The sequence below is a fragment of the Podarcis bocagei genome (assembly GCF_964188305.1).
Source record: "Podarcis bocagei genome assembly, chromosome: W".
NCBI lineage: Eukaryota > Metazoa > Chordata > Lepidosauria > Squamata > Lacertidae > Podarcis > Podarcis bocagei.
The window spans coordinates 91,660,822-91,677,340 of NC_138131.1; the positions used below are offsets into that span (position 1 = coordinate 91,660,822).

Genomic DNA, 16,519 nt, shown 5'->3' on the forward strand with positions numbered 1-16,519 from the left:
TTCCAAGGGAAAGTTGTCCTGGAGATGACGGTCAATATTATAAATATTTCCCACTCTGGCCTGCTCACGCAAATATATCTGTGCCTTTTCAATTATGTCTCTCCTTTCCTCAGTGGTGAAGAGAGTATTCAGGAGCTGGCGACAATCTGTCCAAGTAGGACTATGAGTATTTACTATTGAAGTCACCAAGTCCATCATAGCCTGAGATTTTTCTGCAAAAAATGGGGTGTTTTCCAATTCATCAGATCCGTAGTTGTGAATGGAATGTACTGGAGGATCGAAGTTCGAGGTGGCCGTGGTCCAGGTTGCCCATTAACCAGCACAGGCTCCTCAAGTGCATCAAATACTCTTCTGAGAGGGGCTACTACGTGATCTTTCTCTTCGCTTTGCTCTAGGGGCCTCAAATCATAGGGGGTGATATCTGTCCCAAGGCGTTCTTTTAGCAGCCTTATACGCCTGGCTGTATTGCTTGCTGACCGATTAAGGTCTCCCTGTAGCTTCTGTAATAATTCTCTAGGACTTGGATGTACAGGGGTTTGGGGTGGGCAATTAGTTGTTCCACTAAAGGAGACTGTAGATGGAGTTCTACTGGGACTCACAGGTGGAATAACCACTTCTGCTTGGGCTTCATTATAGAACTCCAATGCCTCCTGAAGATATTTATCATAATCTATCAAGGAATCAAGTTCTGTGACTCCACCCCCATTATTCATTCCACTTTCTTGCCTTGGGGTTACAACTGGTGGAGGGTTTGAATTAGGCTCCCTTCGATGTGGAGCATAGGGTGGAGGTGGAAACACCTCTTCCTCTGGTCCCTCAAAAATGGGTTTGAGTTTATTTGGCAAGATTCCTTTCCTAGCTTTGGCTTTTACAGCCAATAATTTGCATAGTTGGACTTTGCATTCCCTTATCCATGGAGGATTTTTATTTAATGTGCTCAGCCAAGAATCTATATATGAAAATTGTTCTGGGCACCCTCCAGTTTCTTTGGCGATGTTAGACCAAAGTTTGCTTATTAAATTTATATCAAAGGTTCCTTGAGATGGCCATTCAGTATTTTGCTTCGGCCACTCTAATTCACATAACGTTCTCAGGCGCTCTGGCGTCATTTTGACTCCATACGCCCCTGAGAAGGCTTTCTTAAAATTATTTAACATACATTCAAGAGGTGTGTTTTCCCCTTTTGAACCCCCAACTCCCATTGTATGGCCCTGTGAAGTATCCACTCAGTCACTCACACACACACCTTACTGGGAAACGAAGTAGTACTCACTCCACACTTAGGTCAGCTACACATTGTACTTTCTCACACATGCAATGCGCTAGATACTTCAACCATACTCTACCTCCCAATCTTCCCTTTTCCCTACACCAGATCACCATCTGATGTACCCAGCCACCTAGCGTACTCAGTTCCCCTTTACTGAGACGCAGAAGTTTGATCAAGACTTCTCTTCCTCCCAATTAATTGGAGGGCCAAAACCCCTTAGTGCACTTACCCTTAGCTGGTTCCCTGTTTATTTCTCTGGTCCCCCCCGGTCCGCCGCCGTCAGTGGGAAGGGTATCAGACAGACGAGACTGCTGCGTTCCCCTGGAAAAATTTTTTCCAGTGCGCGCTGGGTAGGCAATCAGTTGTCTTCTCTCTTGTACCCTGCTCAGTAAGGCGAAGGGGCTGCGTTCCAGCAGACCACTGATCCGAGTCGCAGGCACCATAAAATGTAGCATCCTGCTTGTGGTTAACGCTTAGCTGGAATGAAATATTCAACGCAGCAACAGAGAAAGTAAAATAATAATTTATTTGTCAGACAAATAAATGAGAGGCACAGTGGTATATGGTTACCAAGCTCTGGCCTGCCTCCTGCCATTATGGCCAGCACTTATATTCCCTTAATCCAGCCCCCCTTTGCTCCTCCTGTGGCTGCCTCTGTTCAATCAGCCTGGTTGAAATTTCTATTGGTTGTTTGCTATAACCAATCTTAAAAGATACACCCACATCCTCCTATCCTTATATGGAACACAAAGAGCTATATATTGTTACATCTATAAATGACAAATAAGTATTAATATATCTTACATGTGTCTCAACAAGGAATCTTAATTACCAGCTCACCTCTTGCCTTCCTTGCCCTATTGCCTTCTAAAACAAATGGTTAATCTTGAATTTTTATCTTAAACATATGTCAAGGATCTTGAGTTTCACATCAACATTGAAAGATCTCCTTCATTTGAAGGTTTCCAAACAAATGTCTGACAACTAATATATCAGGATAGCTCGGATGGCGTCTCATTTCTGGCAGGGGGCTGGGCTCAATGGCCCCTGTGGTCTATTCCAACTCTAGGACTCTATGATTCTATGAAATAAGAATCTAACATCTAAATTTGTTACTTTCTAAATCCTTTGCATAATTACATTTAAGCAAATATATTTAATACATTAGCATAGGTAACCTTTTAAAAGAATAAAGCTTCTCAAAGTAGAAAGGAAGGAACTCAGTAAAAAACAGTTTTTAAAGAAGCCTCTTTAGTTTACACCTCCCCCTTTCACCCTCCTTTCCAGCCTCAAAATAAAATAGGAAGAAGCTTCTTTTTCCCCAGCCAAGCCAGTTGCCTTTGTTTTCCATGTGCCCTTGGCCTTTTGTCCTGTGGCTCAAGTTTAAGGCACATGGTTTTATTTTACTGTTTACCTACCACTTTTACAACTTAGTTGTACTCTACAGCATGCAAGGTCAGTGACCTGCTTCTCAGCCTTTTTATGACCGCAATAAACCAATAAACCAAAGGGGCCCTCTTTAAGATGAGCACATCTGCCGATGCACTCACTGCCTGGCATGAGAGATACAGATATTTTAAAATATATTTTAAGCTCATTTTAAGAATACAGGTATCTGATCAAAATATAAGCCTTGATTAAAATGCAGACTATGAACAGATGCCTCAGAACCCCACCTTGATTGAATACTGGTGGGTTCTGGGATTTTTCTCATTGCTTGTTTAGCAGCAAGAGCAGTGTCCCTCAATAAGATTTGCAGCAGTGTGGCTTGCACTGAAGCTTGAGTGAAAGGACCACGCCCCATCATGGCATCTATGACGTCTGCAAGGGTAATATTTGGATTATTTCCCCTGATTTGTTGAAACAAAGCTGGAGCATAAGCACGGCAGGCAGTTTCCCATTCGTGGGCAAACAAAACACCTGCTGATGGGGGTAACACTGTACGTGCCAAAAGCTTGATGTCATCTGGAACCAAAAGCTGGGCTAATGTGGCTTCCAAAAGAGCCTGTGTAAATGGGGCTTGAAGTCCATTTGTCCTTACTGACAATTGCAGCTCTTTCAAGATTTTAAAGTCAAAAGGTTGGTGTGTCACTGAAAGTAGCTGGAGTGAGTGCCAAGCCAGGAATCATGCTTCTTTTCAAACCATGTTCTGAAGTTTGTTTCATGATCAGAACAATCCTCTCAAGTGATTGTTTTCACCCTGCTTTAAAAGCAACACTTCAAAGAACGGCTCAAAAAAATAAATACACAAAAAAAAACCTTAGCAAAACAGGATTCCCAATGAAATGGTCTGCCTCACAGCCAGAGGCTCTACTCCAAGGAAGCACTGAGGAGGAGTGTGACAGTTTGGAGCTTTGCTGTGTGTTCTCTGATCTGGTGACACATGCTGTCTGTTGAAGTTGAATGGGGAGGGGCCCTTAGATGTCTGAAAGAGTTCTGGGACTTGCTGGTTAATGGGATTTTCTGCCGTCCTCAGCGGATGCTCAGCCCTTCTGTCTATTCCAGCTGTAGTGTTTCAGAAAGTTGCTTTGAGCCAAACACACTCCCCTTTGAAAGTTTCAAGATCTCAAGTCTCAAATGTTTGGTAGCCAAGAGCATGGCTTAATTAGAATTGGAAACACTATTGAAAAGGTTTACTTTTCAAATACATTTAAGTAGGAATTACTCAGCCTTGGAGAAGCCCCTTCCTTGGGTCTCTGTCACTCACCTGTGACTGTCAGAGTCACTCACCTGTCAGTCACTCATCCATTCTGAATGGGTAGAAAGAAGCACAGAGCTATGACATACAGAGAGGCGTCAGGCAACCTCACTGGAGGAGGACTGGTGATTCTGGCCATGTATCTGAGTCAGTAATCACAACGCAGAGAATTGCCAGAGTTAGAATTAATCATCCTAGCAGAGACTGCTTAGAAGTATGGAATTCAACAACAATCAATCATGCAGAGATGCAACGGAGAACATTTTCTGAAATTAGAAAAAGCTGCCCAGTGCTGGGGAATGACCCCAGTCATGTCCAGTGTGGGAGAGACATGGCAGGATTAACCACCCTGTGCTCTTTCAGCAACTTTCTCTGTGGTCAAGAGCTGTAGGTGCTCATCAAATGGAAGCCCTACTTCCATCTACTGCTCTGAAGTAGGGTCATCTCTGCCTCCAGGTTTTCAACTTTTATGTACATCTTCTGAAAATGCACAAACCTTTTCTCTTGTATGAATGATGCCAGGTTTTAGCTCACTGGTTCCTTTATTTTATCCAGTTTTCTGTTTGGAATCTTAATGGCTCCCCCTTTGTATTTTTTTTAAAATAATTTTTATTAACTGGCTAATCACATCAAATTAAATCACATCATATAAATTCCAAATTACAAAGCCAAATTTTTAAATTTTGTTGGGGGAACCCATACTTCAAGATCCAAAGGGGGATTCAGATCATCTTCTTTACTGCGTTAATGTCCAAATCAGTCCCAATCAGTCCAAACAAAGTTCATAATTCTATCCAGTCTTATCTTGGTGTTTCCACATCATATCTTATTCATATAATTTCTCTTTTTCCTTTACGATCTCTTCTGTTGGTCTCCTTAAGCCGATAGCAAGTATAATAATCCTGTGTGGATTTCCCGTTCCTCCACTAAGTCCAGATGGTTTCCATATATCTCCTTAGTAGATAACCTCGTTCTTTCCATCATAAATTTTGGCATTTGTCGCTCTTAAGTCCCACCGAGGAGTTGATCCACGATATGTAAACAACTCTATTTCTCTCTTTCTCCTCCCAGACCCAAGAGCTCCAACAATGCCTCCCAAAATGGCGACGGCATTTTTAACTGCGTCATTCCAGAACTCTTAGCTTTCCAGCTTCATCTTGAAACATTGCTTTGGATCGAAAGTTTATCTCCACACAGCCTTAAATCCACAGCTTAAGTCCTTAGTTTCTGACTCATTAGGGGAGGGGATTCTTGTTAAATCACATAAAAAAAGGAAGGCAGGTTTTCTCCCCCCTCCCCCATTTGTCATACCATATCTTGACGTATCTTCTCATATTTTATTCTTGTCTTGTTATCAGAGATCTCTTCTGTCAGCAGTCTTTACTCCCCTTTTTCCTTGAAGCATGTGCAATTAATCTTGTCCAAATTGTTTCTTTTAAAGATCATTTGCAACTAGCGGCGCGAATCAGGAACGGCGTCCAGGAGAGCCGGAAATCCCACAGGAGGGCTTTGTGCCTAGTGCCCCCACCCCCATAAATTCGGGGGTGGTATAGGGCACAGCAGGCAAGGGCCGTCCCCCGCACAATTCTGCACCTCCTCCCAATTGCTTAGCCCAGCCATACTGAATTCTGTCTGTTGATCACACTCAAACACAACAAGGGACTAGGGATGGAGGAGAAATGTGATTCAATTTGCATTTAAAGGCAAACCTACTTAATTTGCACTTCCCAAAACAAAATGAGTACTGAAGTGCAGCCATTGTTTGAAATCCACACTTGCTGAATTTTGCAAGGTTGTCCTCCAGTCAAGCCATGTGTCCAGAAATGCATGTATTAGGGAAATAACATACAGAAATGTATTACATTAATTTAAATTGTTTTACAAAAATACATTAGGCAAGTTATACATACAAACTATGTGCATGTTATGAGAAATTTGCACTAAAAATGCTGGTGATTTTTTCTTTTAATTGCAAACTGATGTGGGAATGTGGCAAAATATTTTTAAGGTGACATGGAAATGAGGAGAGCTAAACTTAAGACATGGGTATAGCCAAGGAGGGGCAGATCCAAAAATATTATTGAAAAGCATTGAAAGTACTCAATTATCTGAGGTTCTGCTCCCCCTCAGCAGAAGCCTGGCCCCCACAATGTCTTATTTATGGTGTATTTTTGCCTGTGACTTAAGAAACTGAAACTGAAAGATTCTACCGTCCTTACAAGGGAAGTAACCTAGGCACTATCTCTCATTCAGTTCTGTAGCTTGGGGGTTCCTTCTACTGGAACCTTCGCCAACCTGGGGCTGGAAGCTGCAGGAGGGGAGGAGAGGGCTCTTGAGCTGGGGTCCTGCTCATGGGTTTCCCTTTGGGGCATTCACTGTGGGAGCAGGATCCTGAATTAGATGGGTCATTGGCCTGACCCAGCAGGTTTTTCTTAGTTTCCTATGTTCACATGCTGGTTTAAGAATAATCAATGTAGGTGATGTATTTTGGAGAGGTTCTGGCCCTATCGGGTTCTTTATAAGGGTGCTTTGTATGCTGCCATTCTTTCTGAAGGCACCTTGGTATCTCTGGTCCCAGCCCATGCCCTCATGCCATAGACCTGGCTGTTCCTTTCTCTCCTTGCAGGCTGAAGAGAAGCAGAAGGCCTCAGCTGCATTTGCTCAGCTCCACACTGCCATGGAGATCCTGGGAATTGTGGTGGAGGAGCAGAAGGCCATCTGGCGAGTTTTGGCCGCCATCTGCCACCTGGGTGCTGCAGGGGCTTGCAAAGGTAAGACTAACGGCTGGCAAAGGTGGCATTTTGGGCTGGGTGGTTCTACAAGGAGACTGCTGTGCTGGATCCATCTGCTGCAGCCTGAGAAAGGAGATGATGGAGATGTCCCTGCTTTGCAGGCTGCATGGTGCAGCATTTCAGAAAATCAAGCCATCTGCTTGGGCTCATTTGTCTGAATTCCCTGCCCCCTTTTAGCCTATCCTTCTAGGAGCATTACAGAAAGTCAATGGATCTCAGTTCAGCCTCTCTGCTTGAGAGGCTGCTGTTTTCATATAATGCTGGTCTTGCACAAGGCCTGCTCTTGGAGATCCCTGGAGTGGGAGGAGAGCCAGAGAAAGTGCAAGACCCTCCAATATCAAGAATCACAAAACAGAGAAACCAGTAGGAGAACACTTCAATCTCCCAGGACATTCTATACAAGATCTCAAAGTAGCTGTTTTACTACAAAGGAATTTCAGAAATAGACTGGAAAGAGAAGCTGCTGAATTGCAACTCATTACCAAACTTAAAACAATGGAGACACCTGGTCTGAACAGAGACATTGGATTCTTATCTCATTATACATGACTAAGCCACTTCTCACCTTCTCACCCCTTGCCTTTTCCTGTAAGACCTACTACAGTCGTTAAGAGTCGTCAACAGGCTCATCAGGCTCATCTCAGCTATCTGCCAATCTCCGATTCCCACCACCCTTCTGAGTAATACCCCTCCCCACCTTCTCTATATATAGAAGGATCTGGCAACTTCTGTTTCAGTGTATCTGAAGAAGTGTGCATGCACACGAAAGCTTATACCAAGAACTAACTTAGTTGGTCTTTAAGGTGCTACAGGAAGGAATTTTTTTATTTTGACTATGGCAGACCAACACGGCTACCCATCTGTAACTCCCACAATGAGGTCACTGTTATTCTTCTGTCCCTTAATTTTGACCCAAATGCTCTCACTTTGGCATTGAGGTTCTAAATCTTGGATCTCTTCACAGGTATACACATCCCTGACATATAACGCCACTCCTCCTCCTTTCTTGTCTGGTCTGTTTCTCTGAAATAGATTGTATCCCCCCATTATTACATTCCAATCATGGGACTTATCCCACCAGGTTTCAGTGATGCCTATTATGTCATATTTAGTTTGTTGTACCAAGAGCTCAAGCTCATCTTGTTTATTTCCCATGCTTTGCACATTAGTGTACAGACATTGAAGTCCATTAATCATTTCCCCGTGTCTCTTATTTAAGGATTTTTTCCTCCCACCACTAGGTCTGTGTGCTGTTTGCTCCATTTGGTCTATGACATTTGGATGATCGTCTTCATCAATTGATGGACTCCTACCTTCAGGAGCACTGTCTCCCTCCCCCACATTAGTCAGTTTAAAGCCCTCCTGATGAGGTTTCTGAGATTCTTGGCAAAAACATTTCTCCCAACCGTTGTGAGGTGCAGCCCATCACTTGCCAGAAGTCCATCTTCAAGAAACTGCAGTCCGTGATCTAAGAATCCAAACCGTTCCTGTTTACACCATTTGCGAAGCCAGCTGTTCACTTCCACTATTTTTCCCTCTCTCCCTGGGCCACGTCGTTCAACTGGGAGGACAGATGAGATGACAATTTGTGCATTTAGTTGCTTCAATTTCCTGCCGAGGGCCTCGTAGTCTCTTTTGATCTTCTGGAGGCTATTGCTTGCAGTGTCATTGGTTCCCACATGAACCAAGAGGAAGGGGTATTTGTCAGTGGGTTTTATGATTCCTTGCAGTCGTTCAGTTACATCTTGGATCTTAGCCCCGGGGAGTCAGCACACTTCCCGAGACATCTTGTCAGGCCCACAGATCACTGCTTCTGTTCCCCTCAGTAGGGAATCCCCTATCACCACTACACGCCTCCTCTTAGGTTTGGTCGGGGTTCTTCCGTGAGCTGTCCGTTCCAAGGTCGCCTGCACATTCTCTGAGGACTGACTTTGCTCCTCGTCTTCATATACCTGATCGACTGTAATGAGGGAGAGATCCTCAAATGGAGTCTGCTCTTCGTCTTCCATGCTAGGGGAGAGGACCTCAAAGCAATTGTGTATTTCTAAACAATCAGAGCGAACCCTGGGCCTCCTACTTCTTTGAGTCACGTTTCTCCATATATCTGGCTCCTGTGTTGGTGAACTAGCCTCCTTCTCAGGGGAGTCCCCTGTCTCCTCCTTGGTGGAGACGGTGTGCTCTGTTGCTTCCAAGAAGAGCTCCAGCTCTCTAATTCTTTGGAGCGTAGCTACACGTTCTTCCAGTTGCTGGACTTTGTCTTTTAAGAGGGCAATCAACATGCAATTGCTACAGGTAAAGCTGCCTGCAACCTTTGGCAAGATGGCAAACATTGCGCAGGAACCGCAGGCGACTGCAGCTGTTCCCTCCCACTCCATCTTGAGAATGTGTCATTGGGGGTGGCTACAGCGGTCCTCCATCATAAAAAGCGTGAAGACAGGACAAATAACTCCTCCCACAAAAAAACCCTAGGTCTCCCCCAACGAACGTTTGAGACTAGCTCCCCTAAATCTACACGATGGATCAAACTGCACGCGCTGCTGCCCTGCAAGCTCTGATAAGCTCTTCCCACAGCTAATCACCTGCCTCAACAGAAACCCTGCCCCCTCTGACCTTTGCACAGGGAGAACAGCTAATCAGCCACAAAGAAACACACACACACAAGAAAACCTTTTTTGCTCCTTCTTCAACTGCTGCCCTGCTAGGTCTGATAAGCTCCTCCCACAGCTAATCCCCTGCCTCAACAGAAACCCTGCCCCCTCTGACCTTTGCAAAGGGAGAACAGCTAATCAGCCACAAAGAAACACACACACACACAAAAGAAAACCCTTTTTGCTCCTTCTTCAACTGCTGCCCTGCTCATTGATGTTTTGTAATGTGTTCCTAATGTTGTACACCACCCTGAAATCTTTTGCTAAAAGATTATAAAAAAATTGAATTATTAATATTAATAATAATATTTCACTCATGCACTTGCAAAGAGGTTGGATACAGTTGGCTGGAAGTGCTGTAAAAATGATACATGGAGCAAGAGCAGCTTAGTTCCCATCTGGTTTATAGAAGAATAGAATAGTGGGAAAACATTCCTGTTACAGGATAAATAATACATTGAAAAAAGGCAGTTTAGAGCCTGGTTCTTACGCATTCTTATTGTGAAGTGAGTGAGTTCAGTGAGTCTTCTTCCCAAGAAAGTGGTTTTTGGCTTGTGGTGCTCATCTAGATTAGGAGGAGAGAGCTAAGAACCAGCATTTCTCTTAGAGGAAATTCTGTGTATGTGTTGTGGGCAAGAGGCACCCTCAACCTTGAGACTGATGTGAAGTGCCATAATTTCACCACCAGCAGACAAGACAAATAACATATTTGCTGGCAGGAGACAAACTGTAGCAGAACAGAAATGGTGCTGCATGCAACAAATAAGAGGTTAGGATAGAAAACGATACCCAAGCAGCCCAGTCTCACTCTCCCTTTCATACATTGAATCACCTGGGTATGGAGGGGGAAGGGATGCACAGAGCTCATAAACATAATCAATGTAGCCTACATTTATCAATTGAGAGCATAATGAATGTGGTTTGATGATAGGCATGTTAGAAGGTACATTAGTCATCCCAAGCTGACAAAATCCAAAACTGCGATCTAAATTGGATTTATTTATTTACTTACTTACGCAAAGCAAGTAACATGTAAACAAGTTACATAGACTGCCCTATAAATTCACTCTTTGGAAGGCTCTTCAATATACACTGGTAAAACACAATATTAAAAACAGCTCTCTCATTTTGCATTTCATTCTCAGTGTAAATAGAATAGTAGCAAGGAAAATAAATATTTATGGAGCTTTGTAAAAAAAAAAGGTAATACTTATAAAATTATAAAACTATTTCTTATATGAGCAAAAAGAGCATTTTAGCCTTCTTCCCAATAATCTTCTGTAACAGAAAGCGAATTAAGTGGTGGGGTGAGAAACACTTCACTAGTAATGCACACTGGAAGGAGGAAGGATAGAGAAAGGATTTTGCCAAGAACCAAGGCAGACCCCCTGTCTCACCAAGGAGGGCTATCTAGTCCCCCTCCCCAATTACCTGACCCTGGCATAGCCCAAACGTGTTCAAAGTTCATCAGAATCTCTCCCTCTGAAACAAGCTATTTACACCTGCTTCCTGACACTGTGTCACAATGGAATTATTTGGAGGTGGGTCTACCCAAAGGGGCAAGTCACCTCTGTGGCCTGTGAGTCCACCCTCACTCTTTGAGTAAACAAACTGGAGGTGTGCCATGAGAATACTCAGAGTGACGAATCCCAAGACTGAACTGTGGGGCTCTGGGTTTGTCGGTGGTGACCAGCTCCGCATTGTAGTCAGGGGGTCCTGGTGTATAGTTCTTGCTGGAGGAAGCAAACCTTTGGGAGATGCTGTAGGATGGCTGGTGGCACAGGTAAACATCTGGTTCAGGTATGGTATTCATTGCCGGGCCAGGCCCTCTCACCAGGTCTTTAGCATAGCCCCACACAGAGGCACTGGATGCCATTGAGAGGCAGGGAGCTGCAGGTTTGACAGGCAGCTTTGGACCCAGTGTCTGTGGAAGGGTGTATTGGTTGGGTGCTGGGTTTGGGCTGCTCACCCAGTAGTGCGTTCGAAGGCCCATAGTGTACGCTGGTGCATTCGACTCTTCAAGTGGGTGTATCTTCTCCACGTAGTACTCATTTGGGGCAGGCGTACAAGATATAACTGCAAGCCAAGAGCAGATAGGAGGTGACACCCCCCACTTGGTGCTCCCCACTGTCGAGCATGTGGATAAACCTGTGGATACTGTTGGGAATCAAGCCTTTATCAGGAGAAACTGGCAACTCTCCAGGCACCTGGCTTGATCTCCTGATGACCTCCCTGTCTGCATTGCTAGGTCGCGATAGGCGATCCTTCTCAGCGTGAGAAGAACACACCCCTCTTTCCTGCCCCCCCCCCGGCAGGGGAAAGAGATAGACAGAAACGTATTTACATGCCTTTATTTCTGTCTTTGCAGCGTTACAGAAAAACACGACTGCTCTCTTCAAACTCCAACAGCCGAGAGACAAACTCCACCTGTACTTCCTGTACAGCTCATATTACACTCTCAGCTAATTCCGGCGCCCTCTGCACTGTGAATTGACTGTCCCTCTGTTTCCCATGGAACAGTCCCAACATTCCCATTATGTTTTGCTTTCAAGCTACCAGCTCGCGGCCGCATTGCTTCTATATCGTAACATACTCCCCCATATGAATCAATGTGCGCTGCGAGCAAAGCGTGATCCAGAGAAGAAAACAAACAGTTGTTATACATATAACACTCCCCTGTTGTTTCAGTTCCACCCTTGGAACTACCCGCCACTGGTTTCCCCAGTGTACCTCTCTGGTAGTCTGACTTCCAAGGAATGAGTGCATCTGCATGACCTTGGCTAGGGAATGTAGTGTTACACTTAGCAACTCCCTGTTGTGTCTTTGTCTCTGACTTAGACACAGCTTCAACCTGTCTTGACTTGTCAACAATAGTAACACACGCAACAGCTAAGTTAGCAAACTCTTTTGAATACCTCTTGGGTGGTACACCCTTTGTAACTCTCTCAGACCTACGTATGAGGTGCTGATCCTCTTTGCTCACTGGTTCAGTCTCAGGACTCTTTGGAGAACCAGTTCCAATAGTAAACAGTGGTTCATCCTTCATTTGTGAAGGTCTAGCCATTGTGTGAGATTTCCTCTCAATGACTGTGTCAACTGAGCTCTTTGAGCTATCACTGTCACTCTGAGTACCACTGTAATCAGTAAAATCATCATCAACATCTGAATTGTCCTCAGTGGGAAATGTGTGAACAATTACTCTCTCCTGTTCAGGAGCACTCTCTAGAAATTTTTTGAGAATCACCTGACCAGATTCAGACAAAATTACTCTGTAGAGACCCTTTTCATAACCCACAAAAATGCCTCTAGCATTCTTTACTCCACCTGGAGCTTCTGTCTTCACATGAGACCCAAAAACCTTAAAATGGGCAACACAAGGTTTTCTACGGAACAGCTTCTCAAAAGGAGAACTTCCCAAATCTTTTGAAACCTTTCTCAATCAAGACTAACAATAACACAATATCGACTCCGCCCAATACTCATGTGGCAAATGTGAACTCAGCAATTGTGCCTTCATGCCATTTTACAATTCTTTGTTCACTTGCACACAGACACTTCTGTTCCATGCTTCTGCAGAAACAGCAGTCTTGTGTCTTGTGCCTTATCCCTTTCTTATCCAGGAAATCCTGAAAATCCTGTAAAAGAAAAACTGGCTTTTCATCTGTGAAAAGACAATCAATGTTAGCATTATGAACATTCTTAACCTTGTCACAAAATTCTTTAAACCTTTCTAAGGCTTCTTGTGGTTTCTGCAATATATATACCCACACATAATGAGAGAAATAATCCACACACACAAGATAATATCTTGCATTGCCTCTAGATGGTGCTAGAGGACCAATCACATCAGCATACACTCGCTGAAAAGCTTTGATTACTTGCGTCGTCTTCTGGACTTTTTTTTGGGGGGGGAGTTATTTGTCCTGTCTTCAAGCTTTTTATGATGGAGGACCTCTGTAGCCACCCCCAACGACACGATCTCAAGATGGAAGGGGAGGGAACAGCTGCAGTCGCCTGCAATTCCTGCGCAATGTTTGCCATCTTGCCAAAGGTTGCAGGCAGCTTTACCTGCAGTAATTGCATGTTGATTGCCCTTTTAAAAGACAAAGTCCAGCAACTGGAGGAACATGTAGCTACGCTCCAAAGAATTAGAGAGCTGGAGCTCTTCTTGGAAGCAACAGAGCACACCGTCTCCACCAAGGAGGAGACAGGGGACTCCCCCTGAGAAGGAGGCTAGTTCACCAACACAGGAGCCAGATATATGGAGAAACGTGACTCAAAGAAGTAGGAGGCCCAGGGTTCACTCTGATTGTTTAGAAATACACAATCACTTTGAGGTCCTCTCCCCTAGCATGGAAGACGAAGAGCAGACTCCATTTGAGGATCTCTCCCTCATTACAGTCGATCAGGTATATGAAGACGAGGAGCAAAGTCAGTCCTCAGAGAATGTGCAGGATGTTAGGATATTTCCGTTCCACCTTAAAGGGAGCAGGCTTTGGGGAGTCACAGAGTCTGCGCATGTCCTGATCACAGGATGTTTTTGTTCAGATATTCCTTTCGTTTTTGTCAGATGGTCAGAGACGCTGACTGAGAATGGACGTGTTTTCTTTTGTTCTGTTCATGTTCTAAATAAAGTCTGTAAAAATGCTCTTCTGCTCTTCTGCGGTGCAAGCTTTTGACTGTGCTTTCTGCTGAAAGAGGGTGCACCAAGCCCTGGAATGTGGCTAGGAATTCCAAAGGCTTTGTGCCCCTAACTGTTGGATCCATTAGTGTCCATCATGAGCCCCCAAGCCGGAGTTCTGGACGTCCATCGGCCTCCCGTAGTCACGCAGATCCAACAGTTAGGGGCACAAAAGCCTTTGGAAATTCAGGCTGCATTCCTAGGCTGGTGCACCCTCTTTCAGCAGAAAGCACAGTCAAAAGCTTGCACCGCAGAAGAGCAGAAAAGCATAAAGTCTGTAAAAATGCTCTTCTGCTCTTCTGCGGTGCAAGCTTTTGACTGTGCTTTCTGCTGAAAGAGGGTGCACCAAGCCCTGGAATGTGGCTAGGAATTCCAAAGGCTTTGTGCCCCTAACTGTTGGATCTGCGTGACTACGGGAGGCCGATGGAATCTCCGAACTCCGGCTTGGGGGCCGTGATGGACGTTATCTCCCTGGCAGTTTCCCAACAACAAGGTTTCGGGCCCAGATTCATAGCACCTACAGGAGAGTAAAGCTGCAACAGACTGCGTTTGAGGTATGTTGGGGGAAAAGCGAAAGGAAAGGGACGCTTTTCTGTTTTACCTCGCAAGGAGCCTTTGATCTCCGGCAAGGCCTAATTGGCCTGCGAGCTGAGCCAAAAAGGCTTCGTGATTAATGGCTGCCAAGATAAGGAGTCTCTCGAGTTAAAATAGACTCACGGCTAATTGTAAAAGCTGGAATGGAGTTTTTCCACGCTTTTGAAGCTTCAGAGGCCACTCAGTGCCCAAAGGCAAATGCTGAATGCCCTAAGTTGGATGGGCAGAATTATGAAACCTGGGCAAAATGGTGTGAGAGTTTGCTGCGTCAGTTTGGGGTGTGGCATGTCGTTTCTGAGCCCCCTCCGGTTCCTCTGACAGAGAGATGGAAATCGCATGATTCGAAAGCGATAGACGTAATAGTCCTATCCGTATCTCTTGAGGAAATTAAGACGCTGGCTGGCAACACCACTGCACGTGGGATGTGGACTGCTTTGATGAAAGCTCACAAGCCAATAATCCCAGCCCAGAGTTTGACTGCATCGGAGGTCCTAGCTGTTTCCCAGAATGCGAATGAATGTAGGGATGCTGAGGGCACCGGTTGCAAGCTGCAGGGGGAGCTGACCGTCACGTCATCCCAGGCAGCATTCCAGCCTCCAGGGGGAGCCAAGGAGTCGGCAGCTGAGAGCTCTGGTTCTCGTGAGAACCAAGGCCATCGCCTTTGCAGAGGCCGGAAAGGCAAAGGTAAACACAGGCAGCCGCCTGCAGATGGCCAGGAGCAGAGGGAGGGTGAAGAGCCCGCGCAAGGGAAAAACAAAGCGTTGTTTGCTGGCTCAGCTTCACCAAAGGCTAAAGGCACGTCTGCTGACCAGAAACAGGGGGGCAAGCTGCAAAAGCCCACACCAGTGGAAAACAAGGGTTTGCTTGCTGTAAGGACTGCTCCAACAGCCAAAGGCAGCTTTGTTGTTGATTCAGGCTGTACGCGCCACATTTCGAAGGATCGCCATCTCTTTATCTCCTTCAAGCCTCAGGAAGGTGAGATCCACCTGGCTGATGGAAGGACGTTGCAAATTGCAGGAGAAGGGACTGTGAAACTTGCAAGTCTGCACACTACCCACGATTGGAATGTAATAATGGGGGGATACAATCTATTTCAGAGAAACAGACCAGACAAGAAAGGAGGAGGAGTGGCGTTATATGTCAGGGATGTGTATACCTGTGAAGAGATCCAAGATTTAGATCCTCAAAGCCAAAGTGAGAGCATTTGGGTCAAAATTAAGGGAGAGAAGAATAACAGAGACCTCATTGTGGGAGTTTACTATAGATCCCCAAGCCAAACGGAGGACATAGATGATGCCTTCCTGGAACAGATGGCCAAGCATGCAAAAGGAAGGGAGATAGTAGTAATGGGGGACTTCAATTACCCGGATATTTGTTGGACGTCAAACTCAGCCAAGAGCATAAGGTCAAACAGATTCCTCACTGGCCTTGCAGACAACTTCATTGTCCAGAAAGTGGGAGAAGCAACAAGAGGAACAGCCATTTTAGATCTGGTCCTAACCAATGTTGATGACCTGGTTAGTGGGGTAGATGTGGATGGATCATTAGGCGCGAGTGATCATGCTCTTCTGAAGTTTACTATACAGCGGAAAGGAGCAGCCAAGCATACTAGGACTCAATTTCTTGACTTTAAGAAAGCCGACTTCATAAAACTTAGGGAAGTGCTGGGTGAGATCTCATGGACAGCAATACTAAAACATTCCTTAATTTTGCAATATTTTTGTAAATAGTCCTTAAATTTTTCCCAATCTTCCTCTGCCGACTCTTCTCCCTGGTCACGGATTCTGCCAGCCATTTCTGCCAGTCCCATACAGTCAATCAGCTTCATCTGCCATT

The 16,519-nt window shown here is 45.0% G+C and overlaps 1 pseudogene across 1 annotated transcript in view; it reads right to left on the reverse strand.

Moving 5' to 3' along the window:
- Positions 1–10,999: 10,999 nt before the first annotated feature.
- Positions 11,000–16,519, reverse strand: part of LOC308577929 (protein CIMAP1C-like) — a 28,563-nt pseudogene continuing 23,043 nt past the window's right edge. Inside the window, exon 5 of the transcript in view lies at positions 11,000–11,484. The product of the transcript in view is annotated as a protein CIMAP1C-like (transcript). The remainder of the gene's footprint in view (positions 11,485–16,519) is intronic.